The following is a 7,479-nucleotide window of genomic DNA, read 5'->3' as shown; positions in this document are numbered from 1 at the left end:
AAATTAAGAGCAGTAGCAAGCTTAAAATACCATTTGTTTATCGTGAAAATAGTAATAACCATTAAATTTGATTTAGTGGTTCTAAAAATACGTGATCTATTTTTATGCTAGTTGTTAGGTAGTTGCTGCTATGTGAAAGACTTAGAAACAAGATAAGAGCATAAAAACGAGATGTTAATCAAACCGAATTACTGCCAATCAGGGCCTCGAGCTTGCCTATTCGAGGGCCTCGGGGTCGAGTTTGAAGCTTGGCTAGGAGCTATTGAGGGTGGTCGATGGATACTAACAGTTATAAATAAATCAAAGACGACTCTTTATGGCCAATAATAAGCAATAAATGATGAATAATGAATATAACACAATAAATATGAGCAATAAATGAGATAACGAGATCAAGAGAATATGTTAGAGAGCATACAGAATGTTCTAGTATATTTAGTATGGAGCAACATATGTTTACAAGATGGTAAGGATCCCCTTTTTATAAGAGAGGGAATCCCAAAATAGTACAAGTGCATTTATTACAAAGATATCGAGATGGGATAGCTAGTTAATGCCACGATACGGGCTCAGACTAGCCTGACATACTTTGTCGGTTCTAGCTTCACGCCTCGGGAACTCCCCACTTTTCCATCATAGCCGTTGGTCTGCATTGCCTCGAGGTCGAGCGTCAATAGCCCTCGAGGTTGGACCTCGACCCTATTTTTGAACCTTGTGAAATATGCTTACGAGGTATCATAGTGACGGAAAATTGAACCCTCTGATTTTACCGTACATAGATAATCCCCGCATTTCTTAGAGTAAAAGTGATAAGAAACGACCTTGAATTCCTTCCCCTCTGGTAATTCCGTAATGGCGGCAGTCATAAGGTTCCAAAAGACGATGTACACACAGCCTTTGAAAGCCTTCACATTGATTACGGCGGTTGGCTGTCCCTTGGCATGCTTCAGCGCGCGTGCGAGGCCTTTATAAATACTCCTCTTCCTATCCTTTACAACTCACTGCATTACCAAGCCCCCAAAAAGGTTCCTTATACCTTTACTTTTGTTCTTTCTTCTATAGACAACCCCTAGGACAGACTTGCTCTGATACCAAGTTTGTCACGACCCAAACTGGAGGGCCATGACTAGCACCCGACCATACTTGCCGAGCACCAACGTACATTTCATCTAACCTTCATTATTATCTTTTAGGGCTGACGAGATCAATATAAATGGTAGACCTGGATCATGGACAACCAGCAATAAAATATGACGGCATGAACATACATAGCAGGGGATGACCAGACAATCAAGAAACTACATATAAGGTATGAGCTACCACGCTACCATGAAAGACTATATAACAAAAACCAGCCGACAAGGCATACCAAACTATACATGAGTCGACACTTGTCTATGAGCCTCTAAATGAACATAAGTGCTGCAACATAGCCGGAACAGGGCCCCGACATACCCATAATGTCTATAACAAAAATGCATACCAAGACCAAGGCAAGTTCGGAGAAGGGATCTCGCCAATCACCGCTGAACTGGACAGCCTACTGTGGTGGGGGAGCTGCACCTGCCTGTCTATCAGGACCTGCAGCACGACATGCAGCGTCCACAAATAAAAGGACGTCAGTACGAATAAAGTACTGAGTATGTAAGGCAGAGAACCATAAATACGATCAGTAATGTAAGCAAGGATAGAGAATATACAACCTGTAACATCTTAGTACCTCTGAGGTCTACTGACATGAAATGCATGATACATATGTATAAATACATAAACCTTTAAAACATTTGCCTCTGTGGGCATCATCATCATCATATCATACCCGTCCATAATAGGCTCGGTAAAACCGTACCCGGCCATCATAAGGCTCGGTAGAATCGTACCCGGCCACGTGGAGCTCGGTAAAACCCAATTGATCAGTGGTTGCACAATAGGTGCCGTACCCGACCAACTATAGCATGACTCGGTAGAGTAAAATAGATACATATATATAATGCATGCTCGACTCAGGGAATCACATTCTAAACCTTTCGGAGTGACGTAAGGTCGGTATCCTCTGTACACGTTATTAGGACTAACTCTTCACTATGAACCTTATAAGAATCAGGAAGTACTAACAACATTGATAACATAAGAATAAGAGAAGCAACATTAACATCAATCGTTCCATAAGAGGGAAAACAATGTAAGTACTGCTAGCTTCTAATAGTAGAGTATCTTGGAAGCTCGTTCATTACATTATGTACAATCGGAGTCGTGCAAAAGAAGGAAAGGGATAGCCTCACATACCTTGTATATACTTCCCCAATCTCAAGCTATGCAATTGTCAAAACTCCTTAGTCTACAATAAGAGAAATGATACTATCGTTATCATTTAAGCGTCATAACTATTATGTATCGACCACAACCTATTTTACGATGAAACGGACAGCACCTCCCCTATATATATGACTTCACACCATTCAAAAAAATCACCAAACATCCCAAACAACATCAATAATAAATATATTGAGCCTCCCAAAATAGTCCACGCACAGCCTAATCACTCCATACATACGACGACCACCGTAGTCGTGTCAAACGACCCAGAAATGCTACGAATAACTATAATCCCACAACCCTACATATATATGGTGTTTCTCCACACCCTTCCTCCTCCAAAACTCCACAAAACAATAGTAAAATATGCAGCCCAACAGCAACGTAAAACAGTCCACAAAACAATAACATTACTACCAAGCCTTTCGATATATATTTCACAAGTTCTAGCTTCAATGGCTTAGCCGCAACTTGGATAATCTTAAATACATATAGAGTAAGAGGTTCCTTACCTTTATACAGAAATAACAACTCCAATTTGACCTTAAATTTCCATGAAATATCCCTCCAATGCTGCCACAACAACAAAAAAGCGAAACTAGCGATCAATTAGTGTTTTTCGGCACTAGAATTACTTTAGAAGGCTTGAAATCACCTAGGATTGATATTAAGAACATGAGGGAGTATTTACAGAACATAAAACCTTTAAAACAACCTCCCACATGAGCTGGAACGACACCAAAATGAGCAACAACAAGAAGAACAAGAGACTTACTAGCGCCACGGAATTCCCGACACTTGATTTGTGTTGTTTGCCCTTTTTTGGGTCTTGAATCTTGAGAGAACCTTGAGAGGATGTTCCTAGGGTTCTAAGGTCTGAAAATAGTGAGAAGAAATGACTTAAAACGGGTTGGAGGCATCCTATATAGGTCCAAATATCTTAAACCGCCTTAGTGGGCCCCATAGAGAGGTGCTTGGCGCAGTCTCGCGAAAATGCGAATATCTCTCTACTCCAAGATCGTATCGATGAACGGTTTAATGTGTTGTAAACTAGACTCATAGATATTTAATTTGGTTGGTAGATAACCCCGTAATTCCTTGTAAAGTAGGATAAAAGATTAGAAATATTTGACCTAATGTTTAAGTAAAATTATGAACCTAAGTTGAGACAACTTTTTTCGACTTTTGTTTCATAACTCATTTGACTTCAAGACTTATGATACGGATATTATATGATTAAAATACCTTAATACATGACCTCTTTAGTGTATTAAGCACCACTATATTTACCTGAAAATACGAGTTACAACATCCTTGATTCATTTAACTTCTAATACTTGTTAATCACCCTTATACACTCTTGTATCACTTAAGACCAATATGATTGACTTCTTATCGTCTCAAAGATAATTCCTTCTTGGATTTATGTTAACTAATATATGGCATGAACTAACATATGTGGATATCGGTTGTAACATGATATCCTCCTCTTCGCTTCCATCTAAAGGTAAAACGACAATGCCTCCTCGGGCTGTGGAATGTGTTCCAGAATATTTTTGCAACGGCTTCCGATTTCAAAGTCGAGAGACCTTATTCGAAGACTGGGTGCCGCGAGCCCGTGTCTCAGTATATTAGCTCGGTATCAGACGTCGAAAGGGTGAGGGCTGATTGCTGCTGGGGGGACACAGTGCTTGTGGGTATCCTTACTCGGGAGGAGGATATAATGACATACAAAGCCGGTTTCCTCAGTGTGTATACTTACCCATTTATTCTTGGGCCGGTGGGGCCATCTTTGCCTCCGATAGACCCCGTGATTCTCGACTTTTGCTAGCAGCACCAAGTGACCCTCGACCAAATTCACCCTTCATTCTGGCGCACTATCTACATGATCAGGTACTATGTGAGCACGATTGAGGAGATGCCCTTCACCCTCGATCACCTGATCATGATGATGGCCCCCATCTCTTCTGGGGGTCTGATTAAGCTTCACTGCCGAGCTCCGAGGGCCCTCTTTGCTTGTATCGAAGAAGTTGGGAACGGAGGGTGGATGAGCCACTTTGTTCTAGTAAGGACTTCGGATCTGATCCTGGTGAAAAGGATGCCATTCCCTGAAAGGTGGAATATGGAACGTAAGTAGACACGCTATCTAGCATTTCCTTACTTCTTTTTAGGTACATCTTTCTATGCGCTTATTTTTTTCTACTGGTGTAGCCGTGGCAATTTATCCTGCAGTGGTCACGAACCTCTCGGGTTGGGTCGGTCAACTGGACTCGATTTGCCCATATCCCGAGCGAGTGTGGCGTAACCTATCTCAAACTCAATGGGAAGCTAAGGACCACAGTGTGCTTTCGCCCCTGTTGCAGTCGTAGCTTTTAATCTGAATCGTTATTGATAGCACTCTCTATCCCTATGCTAACCTCTTTCGTTTGTGCAGGTCTGGGGGAGATTCCCTTGATGAAGGGAACATCACTTGGTGGCAAGAGTACGTTGGGACCCGATGAAGGGAAGAAAAGACAAAGGGAATCATATGAACCTTTGAAATCCAAGAAAATCAAGGCGGAATAAACTAAAGCCGACCTGGTATACTTAACTCCGGGAGCAACTAGAAGTCCCCGAGTCGAAGGCGAAGGGGAAAATAATTTCTTGATAGCGCCCGAGGTAGTTGAAAACCTGATAGATTCTCATGCCATAGAGATGGAGGCTCTTGAGACGAAGCTTGATGTCATCGTGGTCCAACTTCGGAATGCGAAGGCCACTGAGGGAGTATCGGGCGATGTCCCCGAGCCAGCCGATGGCCAAAATACCCCTTGATATGGAACGCATTTGGTAGGCAGCTTGGAGGAGCCCAGTTCTGGAGCCCTTCATGGACAAGAGATGGCCCTGATTGACCCCACTGGTGCCATTGTCGTGAGTGATTCCCCTTAGGGAATGACCTTACCCCCTAAGGGAATACAAGGTGTCTCGAATGAAGAATCTTCCAATACGGTGGTGCCTATTAGAGACAGAGAGGCCCTCGAAAGGCCTTTAGCCGCTCCCGGGGGAATTCCCGAGCTTGATGCTTCACTCATCTTTGACGAAATGAGCAAGATTTGCGAGCAGGTAGCTTTTTTAAATCCTGTCTGTCATTTTGATCTTTGTCACTCTGATTTTTGTCTTTCTAACTTGCCTTTTTCATGGCTTCAGGCCAAGGTTTTTGTAATCAGACTTTTGCGCGGTTTTAGGCTGAGGTGACCCGTCATGAGCGTGAGAAGGCTCATCTTGTTGAACAAGTTACGTAGTTTCCATTTTACTATCTTCTGAATATTTTCCGGATCCCAATGTTTTAACATCCTGGATTTTATTCATGCAGTTTGAGAAGGAAGGTGCCCTGTTGAGGGATGGGCTCTGAGCCAGAGACTCTGAAGTCCTCGAACTCAAACGACATTTGAGAGAGATAACCTATGAGAGTGATACCCTTCAGGAAAAAATGGCCTCAGTCGGGCGTCAACTTCAAGATGCGAGGGCGGATAATGACAAATATAGAGGTCTCCACTCTGATTTAGTAGCTGCAATATCTGAGATTAAAACCGAAGCTGAGGCGCTTATATCTGCACACAAAGAGGATTCCATTGTAATAAATGCCCACATTGGGAGAGTGTCTGAGAGGGCTGAGCTGAAATTGACTCGAGCCGTGGAGTGCGCTCGGTTAGAGTCTCGGGGGCGAACTCTAGAGGACACACATGCAAGAGATATTGAGTCGTCTATCGGGTACGAGAGGGTGAAGACCCTAGAGGAGAGAGCTGCTGCCCTGTTTGCTTCTGGAGATGTGCCGGGTAGTGGCTTAGAAGATGACGAGGATGGAAGCGGGATTCCCCGAGGGGAAGAGGCCGTCGAAAGTCCTGGGGATGTAGCCGAAACCGTTGGGGCACGACCTCTGGTGGATCTATTGAAGATGCAGGCTCGATGCTAGATCAGGGTTTGTTTGGCCCCTTTTTTGTAAGGATTTTTCAAAAGCCTTGTAAACGTACCTCTGCAAGCCATATATATAATAGTATTTTCACTTTTTATCATTTCTTTTCCCCTTTGCCTTTTGAGAATAATAAGTGATACTTTTGACAATCGATTCGAGATCTTAGACCTTGGGTTATACCCTCGGGTTTTTGCTATTATTGAGCGGCCTGTGATGGTCGAAAGTCGGTCCCCGAGTATTCTCGGGTTAGACCTGTCTTTTATGCGTTGGGTCACTGTAACCTACAATTTTAGCGCTAGAGGTAGTGGCTCTTAAGCATTTGGTCGGTGCGACCTTTAATTTTAGCGCTGGCGATAGTGGCTCTTACGTGTTTTCTCTTGGGCATATTCAGTTAACTGTTTTAGGTTCAATCTCCGAATCAAGTTACAACTCGAGCTCATTCGACCCTCAAGTTTTTGAATTTCAAGCTGGCCCTTAGGCTCTTACGCGTTGGATCGGTGTGACCTTTTGTGTGGGCTGGCGGTAGAGGCTCTCACGCCTTGGGTCGATGCGACCTTTTATGTGGGCTGGAAACAATGGATCTTATGCCTTTGGGTCGATGTGACCTTTTAAGTAGGCTTTAATTTTCCCTCGTTAAGGACTTTTTGAAATAATGTTTGCCTGACTCTTCGACGGCATAATAAAAAACCTTGATTGTGAGTCATTATATGGCGATGATCGAGCACCTGAGGAGGTTTGGCTCGGAGGTTGATTATCTCGAAGCCAGTTGTTTAGGAGCTGACATGGTCGAAGCTCTTTTACCTATGTCGAAGGTAGACTATTTAACCGGTTCTTTCCAAAGTATATTCGAAGTAATTAAAGGCCTGTGATTTATAGTGACAGTTGGGCGTCCCCGAATCATGTTAGTTTGGCTGGTACAACCTTATAACCGGAGTCATTTGTGTTTGGCCGGAGCCTTTAAGTCCCGAGTGAAGTAGTTTCGACATCTATATCGAGGGTATGCCTTTTTAGGGGTCTTACAAGTTTGATATATAGCCGAAACTTTGAGATCGGGTTTATGCCTTTAGTAAGGTCTTACATGTTTTACATGCCTTTGAGGTCTTACAGTTTTGGGATACTTGGTACAAGTATGGTCCATGCCTTGCTTGAGGTCTTACAGATATTACTATTGCCTTATGTAGGTCTTACGAGACCGAGGCTACCCGCATGTAACC

Source organism: Nicotiana tabacum, chromosome 1, assembly GCF_000715075.1.
Source record: "Nicotiana tabacum cultivar K326 chromosome 1, ASM71507v2, whole genome shotgun sequence".
NCBI classification, from domain to species: Eukaryota; Viridiplantae; Streptophyta; class Magnoliopsida; order Solanales; family Solanaceae; genus Nicotiana; species Nicotiana tabacum.
Note: the sequence above shows the minus strand (reverse complement) of the source record.